The sequence below is a fragment of the Marmota flaviventris genome, chromosome 10, assembly GCF_047511675.1.
Source record: "Marmota flaviventris isolate mMarFla1 chromosome 10, mMarFla1.hap1, whole genome shotgun sequence".
Classification (NCBI taxonomy): domain Eukaryota; kingdom Metazoa; phylum Chordata; class Mammalia; order Rodentia; family Sciuridae; genus Marmota; species Marmota flaviventris.
In genome coordinates, this window is record NC_092507.1 from 111274401 (window position 1) to 111293922 (window position 19522).

General features: G+C 34.4%; 1 pseudogene; it reads right to left on the minus strand.

The window, feature by feature from the left end:
* Positions 1 to 17846: 17846 nt before the first annotated feature.
* LOC139707412 (poly(rC)-binding protein 2 pseudogene) lies at positions 17847 to 18781 on the minus strand (annotated as a pseudogene).
* Positions 18782 to 19522: the final 741 nt, after the last annotated feature.

Below are 19522 nucleotides of genomic sequence, written 5' to 3' on the forward strand. Positions count from 1 at the left end.
CAGATTGGATAATTTCGCCATTCATGTCTAATATTATTTTTAGTATGGATGGTTTTATTTAGGCCTTTCTATTGCTCTTAACAATGCCAAAAAATGACATATGTATGGATTCACGTTTGGTTAATTTATGATTCATTGTTTGTATTATTGCATATAGTTTCATAATATGCATTGATGTCACAAAACAATAGCAAGTTTATTTGGGCTTCAAAATTGGAGGTTTTGAGCTACTTTACATATTTTTTTCCTAGATAGATTTTAGAAAAACATTTTAAATATACTAAAATTTTAATGGGGTGATATTATATATTGAACTGAGATAAATATATTTTTGTAATTTTGAATTTTATTTACACACATGGTGTGTATAATGGAGCATTTTATATCCTCTTCAAATTTTTGTTTTGTGATAAGTTGCATATATTGTATTTGAAAGCTTCTATACATGTAATATGTTACATAGATATCACTTGTATGTAATACTTACGTAATATTTTGTTCTGTCAATTAAACTGGTTATGATGATGTTGTAGAAACAGACAAGGCAAGGCACAGAAGATAGAAGGAAACAGTTTTATGTAGCCAGGCTCAGAGGGCACAGCTTTTGCTGTAATCAATCAATCCCCTGAACCCTGAATTCAGGTAGTTTTAGTTTTATACCCAGCATGTAAGGGGAGGGGCTCAGAAGTTCACAGACTGCAGAAGTCACATAAAAGCATTTTTTTTTCTTTCACTTTTCTGGACAAGTTAACCCTTCAAGGACATTACCTGAGAAGAAGAGAGCTTTTTCTCCCCTTTCTTTCCTCACCTTCCCGCTATTACCATGGAGCCCAATTGGTAACTTCTCTTTTCTTAGAAATGTAGACATCTGTGTGAAGCCCCAGCTCAAGGCCAGAGGCTTTGCTTACACATTTTTACAAACTACTCTACTGGATACATGTTTGTGAGAAACTAGTAAGGGGTGTCCATCACCTAGAGTGCTGATTTTTTCCTAGCCAGTGGCCAAGTAAAACTGAGAAACATGAAAATTAGAAGTTTATCTACATTGCACTCTTTTGTAGAGACTCTTTTGCTGACAGTCCTAAAATCAGCCAATGTGAAGATTTCTGGAGAAGCCCAGTTAAGACTTTCCATTGGAGAAAGGGGGTGCAACTTCAATAAAACTAAAAATGTGTCTCATTCCAAAAAAGCAATTTTTGTTTTCAAACTTATATAGTATATAGTATTTTGAATGTACGCCTCTTTGCACCTATTTCCCTGGTTTCAACTGCATGGGCTAACATTGTCGTAACCTTATGCTATCATGTAACTATATATTATCAGGGTTCAGAAGCACAGTAATTTCTATAGGCTATGCTTCTGGTTAACGAATATCATATATATAAAATAAATACATACAAAAATATAAGCAATATACATTCCTTCTCTAATTCAAGATAATTTCTTTGTCCTGATCAATACTGTGTAATTTTTTTTGTATCTGATTTTAGTTTGTATTTTTCTAATTTGTTAAGATGCTGAGAGGTTTTAATTTCTGAACATTTTTTCCAACCAAAAGTATCATTTCCTTTTTTATTAAACATGCTTAATTTTATGTGAGGTTATTAGTGTTTTTCCATTTTGTCACTTCTCTTTATATGTTTTTTGTTGTTATTGTTTTGTTTTGTTTTTAAATATTTTATTATGTAGCTGTGGCTGGACACAATACCCTTATGGTTTTTATTTATTGATATGGGGTGCTGAGGATGGAACCAAGGGCCTCACTTGTGCCAGGTGAGTGACCTACCACTGATCCACAACCCCAGCCCAACTTTGTACTATTTAATGAACAAAATTTTTATTTTAATGTTGCTACACTTATAAATTTTTAACATATTTGTGTAACTTTTTGAAAGTAAATAACTGGTCTGTTTTGTGGTTCTTGAGATTTAAACCAAAGTTGCCATTATACTCATTAACATCCCCAGCCATTTTTTAAACTTATATAGAGACAGGTTGTCAACAAGTGGCCCACACTGACCCTGAAATTTTAATCTTCTTGCCTTAGTCTCCCAAAGATGGCATTAGAGGCATGTACTATGGCATTTTTGGTATAAATCCCTTTTATTCATGCTGGGGATTGAATACAGGGGCACCTGACAAATTAATCACATCTCCAGTATTATTTTATATGTTATTTGGTGATAGGTTCTCACTGGGGTTTTTAGTGACTCATTTGGTGAGGGTGGCATAGAACTCACAATACTCTTGCCTGAGTCTTCAGAGTTTTGGGATTTCAGGCTTGTGCCACTCAAGCTAGAAGAAATCCTTTGTTATAGTTTTGACAGATATATATTAGGTATTAAACCTAGGGGTGTATACCCTTAAGCCACAGCCATATACCCAGGCCATTTATTATTTTATTTTGAGACAGGAACTTTCTGACGGTGGTCATGGCCTTGCCAAATTGTGGATGCTTTCTTTGAATTTTTGGTTCTTCAGCTTCTGCCTCCCAAGTCATTGATATTGTAAGTGTAATACCATTCACAGCTATATTTTATTTTTTCATTGAAGTATATATTACTTCTGAAAATGATGTGTTTTTTTTTCTGGTATTAAGAAAGCATATAATATAGTTTCTGCCCCCTCCAAAAAAAATCTCCTTGTCCCAATGGTTTTTCTTTGAAAAAAATGTCATATTTCTATTTCTGAAAAGCACTGCAAACTTTCTCTAAATTTCAACTATTTTTTTCTTTTTCTTTTTCTTAATAAAGGTTCTATGTTACTTACACATGTCTATTTATTTATATTACAATAAGGTATATACATATTTCTATAAATTCATACTATACAACAATGTGTGGTGAAATCATCTATTGTTCAGTGATGTACTTCAAGTAAATATAATATGTAGACTAAACATTTGGTAATACAATAATCTATATGTCATTATTTACTCTGACATTAAAAACAAAGAAGTTTAGAGTGCATTTCTTGCAATGAATCCCATCATTAATTGAGGCATATTTGGTACAGGTACATATATATTACATTATATACAATTAATGTTTTATTGTTATACCTCAACTTATCATCTCTCTTTTAATTGAATTTGTCATTTGGAAGCACCCACACATGACACTCTGTGCATATGTACATTTAGTGTGTATTTAAAATTTTCAATTTTGCTTAGTATGTTCTGCCCTTTACTCTCCTTTTTATGAAATTTTCTTTTCAAAATTATTAATTTTTATTAATTTTAGGCCTTTTATTTTAACTATGAAAGTCTGTAAATTTTCTTTTTGTCCTCAGCTTTAGAGGCATTCCACCATATATAGCTTTAATGTTGTGTAATCAACCTCTAATTTTCTATATATTTTACCCCAATTCTGAGCACTCTGCACTATTGTTGTCTGAATGGAGGGGATCCCAAAATTATTCATGCACAAGGCAGAAAATGGATGGAGGAGAATGTAAGACTGGTGGATACTGTGTATATAGATGCCATTATTATTATTATTATTTACATAAGTGTATTTGTGGAGGGTCTGGGGGTTTGGCTCAGCTCTAGAGGGCTCACCTAGCATATAAGAGGCCCTGGGTTCAATCCTTAACACCACATAAAATAAATAAATAAAATAAAGCTATTGTGTTCAACTACAACTGAAAAATAAATATTTCAAAAAAAATTGTGGAATATATGGGGGTAGGATGGAAAAGAGCAATAAAGAATAAGAAAAAACTTGAGCAGTAGAAGGGTTCAGATGCAACAAGTCTACAATAGCATCATGAGGGTAGAGGGGTAGTGTTCTTGGAAGCAGAAATAAAATTTGGGGAGAAAGAAAAAGGTTACTGTTGCACAGTTCCCAAGTAAAAGAGCCAGGTGAATGGCTTCTGTGTTTAACTCTTCCCATCTAGAAGTCGAATTGGTAGTTCATAAGGTATTCCTCAGTAAGTAGTAAATTTATTGAACAACTAACTACCATTTTATTCCCAGAGTTTATTCTGTTACCTCTTTAGGACTTAGTAAATGGTCTTCTTTCTTCTTCTTAGAATATGGGTGTCTCTTTTTATCAAATGAGTCTATGATAAGTGTGTTGAAAATTATGATTCTAAAACTATCACCAATCCCCACAATTCCAAGAGTATTGAGGGCAGAAAAAGAACAATACTCATAACTAATGAATCACTTTCAGTGGAAGCATGGTACCAGTGACCAAGATGGAATGCAATCAAGATGCTTCAGTGGTAATGTGGTGTCAGAACCACCACCCTAGGGATTTGGGAACCTCTAAAGCACCATATGCATCTCAGAATCTTTTACTCACCTTTTAAATACAATTACTGCTGCTTGCATAAAAAATAAAACACTATGTATAAGAAGGGTGAGTGAGAATAAAATCCTCTGGAGGCACTGAGGTTGATCTTTAATTCTAGTGGATAATTAGTCAAATAGGGAAAACTTGAAATTGCCCCATTTTTCCCAACTACATGGAATGGAACATTTACTTGTACTGAACTAAAATGACAAAAATGCATTTCAGGGAGGTGGTATCAAAGAAATTTTTATGGCAGAATCTTGGAAATGTGGGATTAAAAAAATACACATCCATATACAGTTATATCGAGAAAAAGATAAATGATAAGTTCATAAATGCAGGGGTAAATTCAGTGTGCTATATGAGTTGTATGTACAAGGTAATGATAACATCCAAAAGATGAAGAAAGTAGTAATTTAAGTGATTTAGAACTCTATAATTGTGGGAAATAATAATAAAATTTTAGTAAAAAAAAAAAAAAGACTGTTATATCTGTTTGGATATGCCTCTGTCGTCTGCTGTTCATCTGAATTTGATTCTCTCAAATGAGCTTAGGAGAGTAAAGTGCTTTCTGAATTATTGTTTTCTCTTGTTTTCAGGATTTTGTCAGCTATGTCTTGTAATGCCCAGTCCTGAACTCACTTTTGTGGCTCTTTTAGAATTTATTCTCGCCGACAGAGGCACAGAATCATTTCACTCATTTTGTTTAACGAACTGACTTTTCTCTATCTTTACAAACAATATTTGGAAGAGCCAGTCTACTGGGGGGTCTTCCATATCATATAATATGGTTCTCAGACCCTGTGAGGTTCGAGGGTAGTTCTCTGCTGTATTACTACCATCTTCCCTGTGAGAGGGCTTACCTGTTTTCTGTGTTTTGAGTGTTCGATCAATTCTGAAGAAAAGCATTTGTGGTCACAAGCTAAGGAATACTAGAAGCCATGAGATTTGAGAAAATGAAAAGGAATAATTTTCTCTTAGAGCTTTCATAGGTAGTACGGCTATTTCATCATTTTGAAATTTATACATTCACAGTCACTCACACTGTGAACATCTTGTATTTAAATAATCCAAAATTGTAAGAAATAATTTCTGATTATTTCATTCCAATAAGTGTCTAATTCTCTTTTTTTCACTATATTAAAAAATCAGAAATTACTGCAAATTAAATCTATGTATTTAAATTTCCATCATGATAATGTAATCAGCATTAAGTAGTAATTAAGAGTCCATTGAACAAAGTTGCTATAAAACATGATTGAAACTTCCCTTCCTTTTCTGAGAGTCAGAAACAGGTTGATCAGGCAGTTTTAAATTTCAGAATAGTATGTAAGTTTATTTGTGATTCATTTCTCAGTACCAGTTTCTTGGGCGGGGGATATAGCTCAGTTGGTAGAATGCTTGCCTTGAGTGCACAAGGCCCTGTTTAATCCCCAGCACCAAAAACAAAACAAAACAAAAAACAACAAAAGCAAAACAAAACAAAAATAACAGTTTCTTTGTGATGTAACATATTGGTGTTCTTTGGTAAACTATTCTCTTTATGCTAGACACTCACATGTTCTCTTTGCTTTTAGTTACTTCTGGTAACTTCTTCCTTAAGTATTATTTCCTTATGATCCTAATAAGGATACATTTTATTATTTGGAACTAAAAAAAAAAAAAAAACTGATTTTCAGAGAAGGAGGTTTTACACTGTTATACATATCTTGATCACTTTTGTTTTATATTTTGGAGATTGGCTGATACATTTTTAGCTTTTTAACCTACTTAATTTAAACGTGGTCAATTTGTTGGCTAGTTTTCTATCATTTGTTTCATTGAGTGAATGTTGTTTGATCAATTTTAGGGTCCCATTCTCTACTTTTTCTACCTCATTGTTATTGGTTTCTTCAAAGTTTCCCATCAAAGTCTCTGATTGGTGGTGGGTATAACTAGCAATTAAACGCAGGGCTACTGGACTACTGAGCCTCATACCTAGCCCTATTTTGTATTTGTTTCAGAGACAAGGTCTCACAGATTTGCTTAGTGCCTTGTTGTTGCTGAGGCTAGCTTTGAACTTGAAATCCTTCATCCTCAGTCTCCAGAGCTAGTGGGATTACAGGTGTGTGCCACCTTGCCCAGCTACCTCTTGCATCTTTTAATTTGATGTTATTTTAAACTTGCAAATACAACTGTATTGCACTAACAGAAATATATTTCCATTCAGTATATAACTATTATTGTGGTAGCAATTATGGGGGGTAATGTTTCTCTATGATTTTTATATACTACATATTAAATTAAATATTTGATATATCATTGTTAGTGTCATTTCCTTGACAGTGTTTTACAGCATGTAATATTTTTGTAGCTATGCTGTAACTAAAAATAAATAAAGCCTATAAAGAACATAGTAATGTGACTACTTCATAAGTGATTGTGAATTGTTTTAGTTTAATTCTGCTTAGTAATTAATGTGTTGCTACAATGTGTCCATTAGAAACATAGCCATAATTTATTTATTATACATTCATTAAAATATGATCTTTTGAGAGAACTTTAGCATGACAGCATGAAGATATTCATAAAAGTTTAGCCCAACAGAACTAATGAACAGAAAGAAAAAAAAAAAAAAAACCGAAAAACAAAAACAACAACAAAACAGTTCCAACTATTTATAAATGCTGGTCTAGAAATGTATATCAAGAAAATAGACAAGTAAAGGTATAAACAAAAGTATAAAAGGCAATAGAAATACACATTTTTCTACTTCTTAATGGATATTGAAAGGAACATATAAAACTGTATATTTAGAATATATGTCCCTAGTACCAGAAAAATTTTTAAAAAACAAAAAACACCTCACACCATGTGGGAAGCATTCTCAGTATTCTTCCTTATATTCTTTGACACATATTTTGGGGTTTCTAAAGAAAAACATGTAAAAAATAGGGTGTTTAACATTTTTATCCATCTCCCCCACACACACATTTGGCTTGTTACAAAAATCCTGGTTTAATTTTACCAATTTACACTTTTTTTTCAGGGTGCAATCAATAGCTTCAGCATGTACATCTTGCAGTCTACCATGTGCTTGGTGCCACATTAGTTATTCATCAATGGATAGTCCTCATATGGGCTGAAAAAAGCTATCATTCAATTTCAGTTAATCCAGCTTTTCTCTTATTGAATGTGCAGGAGCAACTCTTGTAAATTCTGTAAGTCTACCAACTTAACTAAGGCACTGATTGATTAATTAATTAAAAAACAAATTTACTTTGGGGCCGGGGCTGTGGCTCAGAGGTAGAGCACTTGCCTAGCATGTGTGAGGCCCTGGGTTTGATCCTCAGCACCACATAAAAATAGATAAATAAAATAAAGGTAGTGTGTTCAACTACAACTAAATAATAAAATTTAAAAAAATTACTGTCGATTTGACTTAAGTGAATGTGAGGCTCTTTATTTTATTCTTCTTATTCTTGTTTTTCTTTGTACTGGGGTCAAATGTAGCAGTGTTCTATAATTGAACAATAGTATCACTGCCTACATTGCCCAATTGGTTTTATACTTTTATAAGTATCAGGAAGTAAACCCACAGGAACTTAACCACTGAATCACATCAAAAACTTTTTTTTGTTTAGTTTTGTTCTTTTCTCTTTTTCTTTATTTTAATTCTTGAGACCATGCACTGAATCATGGGTACATATCAACTAAGCCACATTCCCAGGTTTTTTATGCTTTATTTTTAGGTAGGGTCTCACTAGGTTGTTTATAGCTCTTCTAAATTGCTGAGGCTGGATTTGAACATGTAATATTCTTGGCTAAATCTTCTAAATCACTGAGAGTCATGCACCACCATACACAGCTGTGTGTGTGTGTGTGTGACAGGAAATTACTAATTTGCTTAAGGTCTTACTAAATTTCGGAGGTTGCCTTTAAACTTGAGAATTTCCTGCTTTTGCCTTCTGAGCTGCTGGTATTACAGAAATTCACCATCATAACTAGGAGTCTTGTACTTATTTGGATGGCCTTACCATCCCAACTTACTAAAATTATAGATGTACACCATCATGATTGGTGCTTGCTGAGCAATATGTATATATATCTGAAGCAAGATACGTATTTCAAATTTGTTTTTTATTTTATTACTAAATTAATATTTGTTAATAACACTGGTTATTAAACCTATACTATTATAATTAGGCCTCATGAAACTGGATAATGAACTAAAAGTAATGTATATATTCTGGTCTCAGGGGATTATAATTCTTCAGTTATTTACAATATATATCATGTACCTCAACTGTAAGTTATCTCCTTCAAGTAGAAATTAAAAGTGAGGCTAAACAATGTGTAGGCCAAATTTCTTCACATAAGTACTAAGTACTGATTTTGTAATTTAAACAACTATTAGATAATTCATTAATTTATTTTTTATAAATTGTGGGTATTAGTTTTTTTAGAGGTTTTGGTGATTGACCCCATTGTCACTTTACCAATGAATCACAGCCTGAGCATTTTCAACTTTAAGACAGGGTCTCTCTATGTTGCATAGGACCTCACTAAGTTGCTGAAATTGGACTTGTAATCCTCCTGCCCCAACCTTCAACCTTCTGTGATTACAATAGTGTGCCACTGTTCCCCCTACAGTTATGAGATTTTAAGAGAGCACAATTGGAAATAGAATGACCTTGCTTAGTTGGCTTTGTATTTTTAATAATCTGGCTTCAGCCTCCAAAATTGCCAGTTTTACAGATGTATGATAAATTGTGTTATTTGCATCTATTTGAATTACTTATATAACTAAAGTGTAAATAACATGTCAGGGAACTTTATACTCAGGATCTTATTTCTCAGGTTTCATTTTTTTCGTTTAGTAAATGCCTTGTGACTCTTTATTCATAAATCTGACTGTTCCTATGCATAGTTTCTTCTGTCTGAAACATTGTCATGAGATAAAGATGATTTTTTTTAATTTCTTTGTTTTCACACAGACCTGTGCCTTGCTATGTTAGAGTAAGACCCAGGACCCAAGTACTAGTAGAGATAAGAGAAATTGCCAACAGTGAACTAGAGCAAAAGCAGAAGTGAGGAGGCTGAGGATCCCAGAGAACTGAGAAGTACGTGAGACCTAGCACACTAATCAGCAGGGAGATCAAGTTTATACTCTATATAAAATAAATAGGCAAAGCAAGAAAGCACATGTGTGAAGTAGTAAAAGATAGTGGTTAATCATGTGAAATTTTTATTCAGCCATAAAACAGCAACAACAATCAATAGAGTATTAGCAGAATGTTAATTAGAACATGATAAAAAGTTCATTTTAGCAATAAGAAATATATACAATACAAAGTTAAAATTGGCATTAGATATCCTTTCAAAAAGAGATAAATAGACAGACATGGCAAGACATGCCTGTAATCCCAGGACTGAGGGCTCATGCAGGAAGATTATAAATTGGAGGCCAGCCTGATACACTTAGAAAAACCCTCTGTCACTGTAAAAAAAATCTAAAGGACTAGGGATGTAGTTCAGTGGTAAATGACCCCTGGGTGCCATCTGTGTCCCAAAAATACAAAATAGAGAGAGTGAGAGAAAGATAGGGAGTGAGAGGCAGAGAGAGAGAGAGAGAGAGAGAGAGAGAGAGAGAGAGAGAGAGAGAAAGGGAGAGAGAGAGAGAGAGAGAGAGAGAGAAGCAACCAAGATTAAAAATGCACATTTGTACATGGGTTGTGGAAAAACAGTGAAACACCTGCCATGCTTGTGCAAGATCTTGGGTTTCATCTCAGTCAGTGCATGCACACACACACTCACAAAAAAATGCATATTTATTTACATAATGTATTAAAAACTTTACAACTTGAAAATTTTACAATAGTGGTTGATGTATAGACATAGGTTTCGTATATACTTATCACAAATTATAAGGTACAAAGGAAAACCAAAAAAAAAAGCCATATTATATTCACATAAATGCAAGTGGATCTCATAATGAAAACTCAGTGTTTCTTTGAACAGTATCAGTTACATTTTTATTTCCCTATTTTCTGGCTGGTATTTTGGCTGCTTTATGCATTCCATAAATTATTTATCTATTCATTTCCTGCAAAGTCCACATGAACTTAAGATTAACTTTATAAATATTTTCAGTTTGTAATTATTTATCATTTAGTATATTCACATGTATACCATCCCCAACATTTAGTTCCACAAACTATTTTAGATGGAAACAAATTAGTGCCCAATACCAGTTTTTTGTTGTTAATGTTGTTTGTTTGTTTCTTTTTCACACAGCTCTTGGCAATGACTAATCTGTGTTTTGGCTTCATGGATTTACTTGTTTAGAAAATTACATATAATATTAATTGTAAAACACATTATAGTTTTTCTTCTTACTTTCAATTAGCTTAAGGTTTTCATTGTAACATTTAGTGCTCTCATGAAATATACTTGTTCAATATAGCTGGGATAATTGCTCAGAGGTAGAGTGCTTTTTTAGCATATATGAGGCCCAGAGTTCAATTCCTAGTAACACAAAGATAATATTGCTGAGTAATATTCTACTGTGAGGACTTACATGTTTCCATTTATCTATTTACCTTGCATTGATTTTACATTTTGGTTCTTGTGAATAGTTCAGCATTAAATATTTCTATATGAATGACAGTCTCAACATATCTCCAGTTACTTTTGGTGTATTTCAGAGGTAAATGCTTGTTCATCTAGTAGTTCTTTATTTTACCAAGAAACCACCAAATTAATTTTACTTATGTATTAAAGAGGCATGAAATTTTTAATTTTCTGCATATGACATTTTTTTTCTCTTCGATATTGATCCACTTTATGGTATTTTTTTGCAAATGTTATTTTTTTTTTTTACATAATGCAAGAAAGTTGCATTTGGATAGGCAAAAGAAACAGAAAAATACTGCCAAAAAATAGTGGTTTATTCAGAGGTCTAACTAAAACAAATTAGAACTGTGTCAGCAATTTGTACATGTCAAGTGCTATAAATCATCTAGATTTTAGACTTATCATTGACTTAACAGCTTGAAAAATTTGGGGGTCTCTGGGATGTATGACATTTTTCAATGGTTGAGGCTCTTATCATGGGGTAATTATGAAGTGTGCATTTTGGCACTGGAGTGTGAGAGCCTAAGAAAAAAAATTATTTGGGCTGTGGGCTCAATCAGCTTCTCAATAAGGAGGATTGACTGCCCTCTAGCAAAGGTTATAAACTGGAACAAATAGTTCTTTGAAAACAAAAAGGAAAACTTTATAATTATGTCATCACTTTAATGTTGAGGTTATTTTTTGTACAGAAGGTTTTTCAAGTCCAATTTCTTATTTTTACTTTGGAAGCATAACTAAGACTTCACAGCTAAATCTGATTCATAAATATGTTATTGCTTTCTTCTTAATTTTTATAGTTTTTGCTCTTATATTCTAGTGTAAAATACATTTCATGTTAAATATTGTACATAATCTCATCGAAATCCAATAACATAACTTGAAACATAAATATTCATTTATATCAATCTTGCTTAAGGCAGAGACTACTTATTCTCCATTTAATTTTTCTGACAAAATTGTCAAAATTAAATTGAACAGAGGTGTGGAGTTTACTTATATACTTTCAATTTTTTTTTCATCGTTGCATTGTTCTATCTTGTTCATATGTTCACTACCTGAATATTCAATAATTATAATGCTTAAGGTGATAGGATATATCAATGACAATAAGATACACTATGTAACAATAGATAATTTTTACTTAATTTTAGGAGACATAAACAAGAACAATTATTGAGGAAAAATTGAAGCACAACATTTTTAAAGGAAAAACATTTTTTTTTTTTTTTTTGTACCTGAAATTGAACCCACGGGCACTGCACCACTGATCCACATCCCCATACCTTTTTATATTTATGTAGAGACAGAATCCCTCAAAGTTGCTTAGAGCCTCTCTAAGTTGCTGATACTGTCTTTGAACTTATTATTTTTCGATCTCAGCCTCTTGAGCCACTGGAATTTTAGGTTTGTGCCACCATTCTTGGTTAGCTGAATATTTCACAAAGATTAAATGTTGTTCACCTGTATTATTGAAAATTATTCTCACTAACAGAAGTGTTAGTAATCAGGAAACTTTAGGATAAATGTGGCTCCTTTAGTTGATAGTTGGAACTGAATTTTCATCTCTATACCAGGGACCACTTTCGTGACAGGGGTGGCTTTACTTACATGGGGTGTGTCTTAGAATTTATTATTATTTAAACTATTAGTTGTTTACTATTAATTTGTATTCATTTCTTTTCACTAAGACTCATATTTATATTTTTCTCTATTAAGTATTTAGAATAATTCTTGCAATTAATAATTATTTAAGATGATGATGATGATGATGATTTAAGATGGTGTCCTATCAATGCATATATATTATAATCATGGAATGTACTTCCCATTTATGTCTATTAAAAATCATTTTGTATTGATTCAAGTTCCATGTAGCTTCATTTTCTTATATAGAAAGGCCCAGATAATAATCTCATCAGAAAGTTCTAGTGCATTCTTTGGGATCTTGTTTAAAAGTGCTGTGTCCTTCTACACTCTCTTTTATGGGTTTTCAAATTTTCATTTTTAGCACTTTGGGGACACAGATGAAGTATTCTCTTTCTAGAATTTCCAAAGAATAATTTATCACCATGCCTACGGAATGTATTGTAGTATTCTCATAAAAATGTATTGTTGATTATTGATTTTCTAAATTGAGACATCGGCCATTACTCAAAATTATTCCAAGTACTTTCTAGAAGTTTCAGAAGAATACTCTTGAATATATTATTTCCACTGGTGATGTACACAATATGGACACGATCCTGATTTTTTTGGTATGTCTCCATCCAAAACCTCAGAGAGTAAGAAAGTGTTCATGTAGTATGTGGTCTAGTGGAAATCTTTGGGATTCAGAGTCATGCATAGTTGATTCTGAATTCTACCTGGTCTTCTTAATAATTGTGGATATTTGAACATGTTTCTTTCCTTCAAACCATTATATAAGCTTCATGTTTAAAATAGGGTAGTATGATATACAGTGCATGATATCAGCAATTTTCCTTCTTTTCTGTATTTATAAACTAGGTATTGTATGTTTTATCTTCACATGTTAAAATGCAGAACCTGTTTCCAAGTCCTTAAAATCTAATATTTCTTTCTTTTGGGGGGTGGAGTGGGGGAGGTTTGGAGTATGAGGGATTGAACTCAGTGGCACTTGGCGACCGAGCCATATCCCCAGCCTTATTTTGTATTTTTTTATAGGCAGGGTCTTACTGAGTTTCTCAGTTCCTCAACATTGCTGAGTTTAAACATTTTCAACAATCCTCCTGCCTTAGTCTCCTGGGCCACTTGGATTATGGTCATGCATTACTGTGCCTGGCATTTTTTATTTATTTATTGTGGCTCATAGGAACCTCTAAAGATGAAAATGAATAGGTACCTACACTCAAAAGATCTTGATTTCTTTTGATTTTGCTTTTCAAATCCTGTTGTGTCCAAAATAACAAGCCCACATTAGAGGAGGAATTATCAAAGCAGAGAATTAAGGTGCCCTGATGAAGATGATACGTAACCCTCTGAAGTTCAACAGTCATCAGCTAACTGTTTCTACCAGAAAACAAAACAAAACAAAACAAAAAAACCAATAAGACCAGCATAAATTAATAAACCAGACCAATTATGAGATAATAAGCTTTAGAGTGACTCATCCATCAATTATAATTGGAAACCAGGATTCTGTCACATACTTTGAGAAAATTCTATGGAAAACAGCAGTTGCCTTATTGGTACTGTTTTCTTTTTTCCCTAAGTCTGGACCATTATTAGGTACTATTAGCTTATGCAGACATGTACACATCAGATTGATGCTAAAACTCTCACAGTACCTCATACCAAGTGAGGAAACAATATCACAGCCTGGCATTAGGTCAAAGGCTAAGTTGCAAAATAAGATGTTTTTCTTTAATATATTTAAGTTTTAGAGTAAAGGCTGTGAAAAGATATACAAAATGAGACACCCACTCTTGGAACTTTCTCTTCTCTTTTATGTTGTCTGACACCTGAAATGTTAATAAGTCTGTGTTCAGCATCACATAGAAAGAAAAAAAATCAGTATCTTTTAAACCCTGTCTTGTTTGGTCTTCTTTCTCTTTCTGAGGACAGTGCCACTCTTGCTGTTTGGTTTTGTGGAAAAGAATTGATGAAAAAGTGTATTCTCACACCTCTTGTATGGAATGAAGGAGTCCAGGCTTTTTGACTCCCCAAGGTCAGAGGAGCCATATTCTCAAAATGGAATGTCACCACTATGAATTAAGATGTGCTAGAGCCTTAAAATAGAGGGAGTTGTAAGGATGTAGTTTTAAATACATATATATTCTTAATTAGTAATTTTATATTTGTCACATAATAATAGTACTCTTGATATATTCAGTTTTGTGATTAAAATAAATTTCAAATATATCATTTTTATTGTATATACTAAGTTAGTTAAAAACTACACCTGTGCCTAACATATTACTTATATTGGACATTAGAGGAATGCTTCCCAATTGAGAGCTCTAACTGCCTTTTTAGAAAATAGATCAGAAAAATTAAATTAAAAAAATATATTGCCCATTATATGGTTTCCAACAATTAACAATATGTGTGCATATAATTCATACATTGATATTATCATATAGAAAAGGCTTAATTTAAATATTCTACTGTAAGGCTAGACTCCATCACTTTTGGAAAAACTTGCCTTTTAAAAAAGCTGCTATCTGTACTCAATTCTAATCACCTTTAAAAAAAAAAGGGGAAGTAAATGCACCCAAGAACCTTCCTATCTTGACTCATTCTGTCCTCATTCATTCCTGGAGTTGATTCCATCTACTGTCATTTGGAAAGTAGGCTCAGCGGATTCAGACTAAGAGGGCAGCAGTTTCCAATCAGCTGCTCTTGGGTGATAATTGTTTGATCCAACATATGATAAGTACAAGAGGTATGGTTTACACTATCTGATCAAGCTTTAATTTCTGGAGCTTGCCATTCTTTCAGATCCATTTCTAGGCTTCCTTCTTAATGCTCAGGAAACCCAGGTTCTGCTTCCACGCAGATGATAAAAAATCTATATGGAGAATGCAAGGCACACTGAAAGCCAGGCAATAGTGACTGTGCAGGGTTTTGAGACAGCATCTGTACACTGGAATGGGAGACCATTTGAAAGAAGTTTCAAACAGCAATTGCTATGGCTGGAAGTGGTTTTGGTAGATGGGAACTTTCCAGCATAGTCTCCAGTATATGCAAAAATGAATCATCTTATAGAGAAGTTCATTCTCAGTCTCCTTTGACCAATTCAGTGGGAAATGTGTCAGCAGCTGAAAGTCAGAACATTCTGTATTATACAATCATGATATCTTCAGGCATGACCTGAAGTGTATGTGGGCAGCTTTGTTCTGGAAGCGTGGCATCTCCTCAGATTTTGTGGTACTGATTGGCATGATCATCAGGAGAGAATCCCAAATCCAGATGTAATTTTTTTCTCTCATAAAAGTGTTGCTGGTATATAGGTAACTGAGTTGCTTTTTTCTCCTGAGCTTTCTATATATCTGGGAAGCAGGACCTCAAATTCGGAAGGCTGGACTTTTTCTTTAGTTTTATTTTTTTATGGTCTCAGAATATAATTCTCTTTTTTTCATTTTTCTGTTCACACTCCCAATGCCAAATTTATTACTCCACAACATAGTAAACTGTTTCTCATATTTCAAATAGACACATTATTTTGTAACTATATTTTTTAACACTAGATAGCACAGTTTTCAAAATATTCATTTTATTTTTTAATTATAGGTGGATACAATATCTTTATTTTATTTTTATGTGGTGCAAAAGGTCAAACCCAGTGCCTCACATATGCTAGGCAAGTGCTCTACCTCTAGGCCACAACCCAAGTCCTAGGTGGCACTGTTTATGGGATTTGTATCCTCCTGTTTGTGAGAATTTAATATGAGAGAAAAAGAGAGAGAGAGAGAAGAATCACTTGATACTTTGTAATAAAATGCTCATTCTTGTCCTCTCTTTATTCTTCCAGAGACACAGATACCTTACTGGAATGTATTTAAGTGGGTATTCCCATTGTAGACTTGGCAGGATGGCATGTCCTCATGTCATTCTCATACTTTCTCCTGGGTCAGTTGTTTCTGAGGTACCCAACGGTGTCATGTCTATATAGTTTTGGAGTGTATAGCCCATTTGAATCTCTGTGTCCTCTCCTGCCAAGAGAAAGCAGTCTGAAATATAGTGTGGAGATTATCTGGGGAGCAGTTGGATCCCTTGCACCTGAAATAAAACTCCTGAGACACTCTTCACTTAAGTCTTTTTTTTTTTTTTCTTTGACTACTGGAAATACTGCTACATATAATGGGCATGCATTCATTTCTTTGACTTACTCATTTTAACTCCTTGAATTTATACCCAGAATTAATTAAACCATGTTATATGTTATTTCTGTTTTAAGTAGTTCAAGGGGTTTACATTATTTCACAAGTGACTTTTTTAAACTTACATTTTCACCAACAGTGTGCAAGGGTTATCTTTTTCCAAGATCCATAGTTTCTTGACGCTTTTGGGGTATTAGATTACTGACAAAACTATTCCCTCTCTTTTTTGGGGTATGCACTGGGGATTGAACTCTGGGGCACTCAACCACTGAGCCACATCCCTAGGCCTATTTTGTATTTCATTTAGAGATAGGGTGTCACTGAATTGCTTAGTGCCTCACTTTTTTCTGAGGCTGGGCATTGAACTCAAAATCCTCCTGCCTCAACTTTCCAAGCTGCTGGGATTACAGGCATGTGCGACTGTGCCTGGTGACAAAAGCTACTCTAACACCTGTGCTCAGTATACAGGTGTCCACTATTTGACTTGTGCATCAAATATGTCAGGGAAGATTGTGGAGTCCAGTCTGCCAAGTATCTACAGAATGAGTGTGTAAAAACCTTTCTGGGAATTAACAAATATATGTACTTTCTAATCCCTTCTTTGAACTACTGCTTGGGATTTTAGCAGCCCATTGAGATGCTTGCAAATCAATAGTTTGTGATCTAGGGGAGATTTGAAAATGATCAGTTAGCTTCACTCCCAGAACTTGAGCATTTGGAATGGCTTTCTATTTGGGGTCCTCTGCCTAAGCCTCCTACCTTTCTTTTTCAGAGTGCTTTGTTATATGTGAGGTAACTAGTTTCTTCCATTGAATGGAAGATGTTAAAAGATTACATTCGTCACTGAAGAGAAATTTTCCTGCTGAGAAAAATTGGCTGTCATGGAATTTTTAGAGGTACAAACTGGAGACTGGAGCTCTTTGTTCTGAACACCCACAAATGCATAAACCAAATTATTTGTGATTTTATTTCTCTGTCCTGATCCCAGGGTTTTAAGCCCATGGATGCCCTTGCATGAACATAGATAAGTATCATTTTTTTTCTGTGTTCTTAGTAGTATGAATTTGAAGATGCTTCTTCAGCAAAAGCAAAATTAAGATCTAAAGCACAGAAAACTATTTAGAGGTAGGGTGTTGAGTTCATAAGAAGTAGTCTGAGCAGATGCATCCAAACCTGCACTGAATCCAGTGTTGCCATGCATCATAGGAAAATGAGACTGTTGCATTGCCAACTGGTGCAGCTTGGTCAAATCTGGCTGTGGAATGGCATACTGTCCTTGAATGATATAAGCCTCTAGAGATGGTCCCTCCAGGTCAGGGTTGAGGCACATGGATGGGGTGGTGTGGAGAAAGCTCACACTGTCGCTGCCTGTGCTGTATCTGTCCTGACCACCTGCAAAGATGACTGGAGAACTTGATGGCTTGGGCAGGTACAGGATGGTCATGACCACGCAGATCTGTTTTACACCCTCAATGATGGATTGCAGAATGCCAGCAATAGTGATGGCTGGCTCAGTGAATTGGGGAGCATAACCCCTGTCACCTGGACTTGAGCCCCTGTACTCTCTCATAATCTTGAAATCACCTTTTCCAATGAGAGAGCCACACTGACTAGCAGGGACCACCAGCCTCAGAGTGACTGGGGGTCTACTAGCAGTTGTAAAATTGATCATAGAGCTGCTGATGTCCTCTTCCAGTTTGTCAATGATCATAACAAAGGCTTTGAAGATGGCATTAGTGGGTCCAGCCAAAGTGATAATTCTCTCAGGACAATTCCCTTCTGAGATATTGATACGTGCACCACTCTCCTCGCGCATCTTCTTAACCAACTCGCCTTTCTTTTTGATGATACTGCCAACTTCCTTCCCATGCATAAGTAGCCAAATGGTGAGAGTGACATTTAATCCACTTTCAATCACACCGGTGTCCATGTCGAGCAGTGTTATGGGGAGCTGGACTTTGAGTGGTCAAGTCTTTGGTCACTGGTGGAGGTAAAAGCCAAAAACTGCAGGTGCCAGAGGACTGAGGGGAAAAGGGGAGCCGGCAGGAAGGAGAAGGGTGGGAGGCCAGGGGCAGAGGAGGAGGAAGGGGGAAAGGGACCCAGGAGTGGGTGGAGGGCAAGAGAGGGCACTCTGGCTGCTGCCTCTGCTGGTCTGGGCCAATTCCAATGTTTTTAATTTCAGTTTTTTTTTTTTTTTCCTTTCTAGTTAATGTTTTCCTGCCTGGTTGGTATGCAGTAATGAATTTGCTTTTTTGTTAACTTGCCTCAGTAGGAGTGATTTATACTCCTTTTTGTAAATTCGTGTGATTGTTGAATATTTCCCTTTTATTAAGTGAATTTAGAAATATTTTGACTGTAACATACTCTTTTGGTATGCCTTCTTTTCCCCACAAATATAAACCACTTTCATTCTGTCATATCAACTTTTTGGTACATATGTGCTTTGCAAGTATTTTCACCTACTTTATATTTTAGCTTTGATCACTGAGTGTTCCTCATTCTAAAATATTTAAAATTGGTCTCCAGATACATAAATCCATGGAAATATACAGGAAAGTTTCTTAAAAATTGAGTAACAGAGATCACTGATGTAGTTTCTCTTTTCCCAGTATTCAAATAAGTACCATGCACATTTATTGTAAGAGGATGACCAAGGACAGGCAGAAAGTATGAATAGAGTATTAGTTGGAATAATCCAAAGCTCTGTGCAATTGAGAGAGTTTCCAGGGTTCCAAGAAAAAACAAATAAGACCTCCACTCTGGACATGG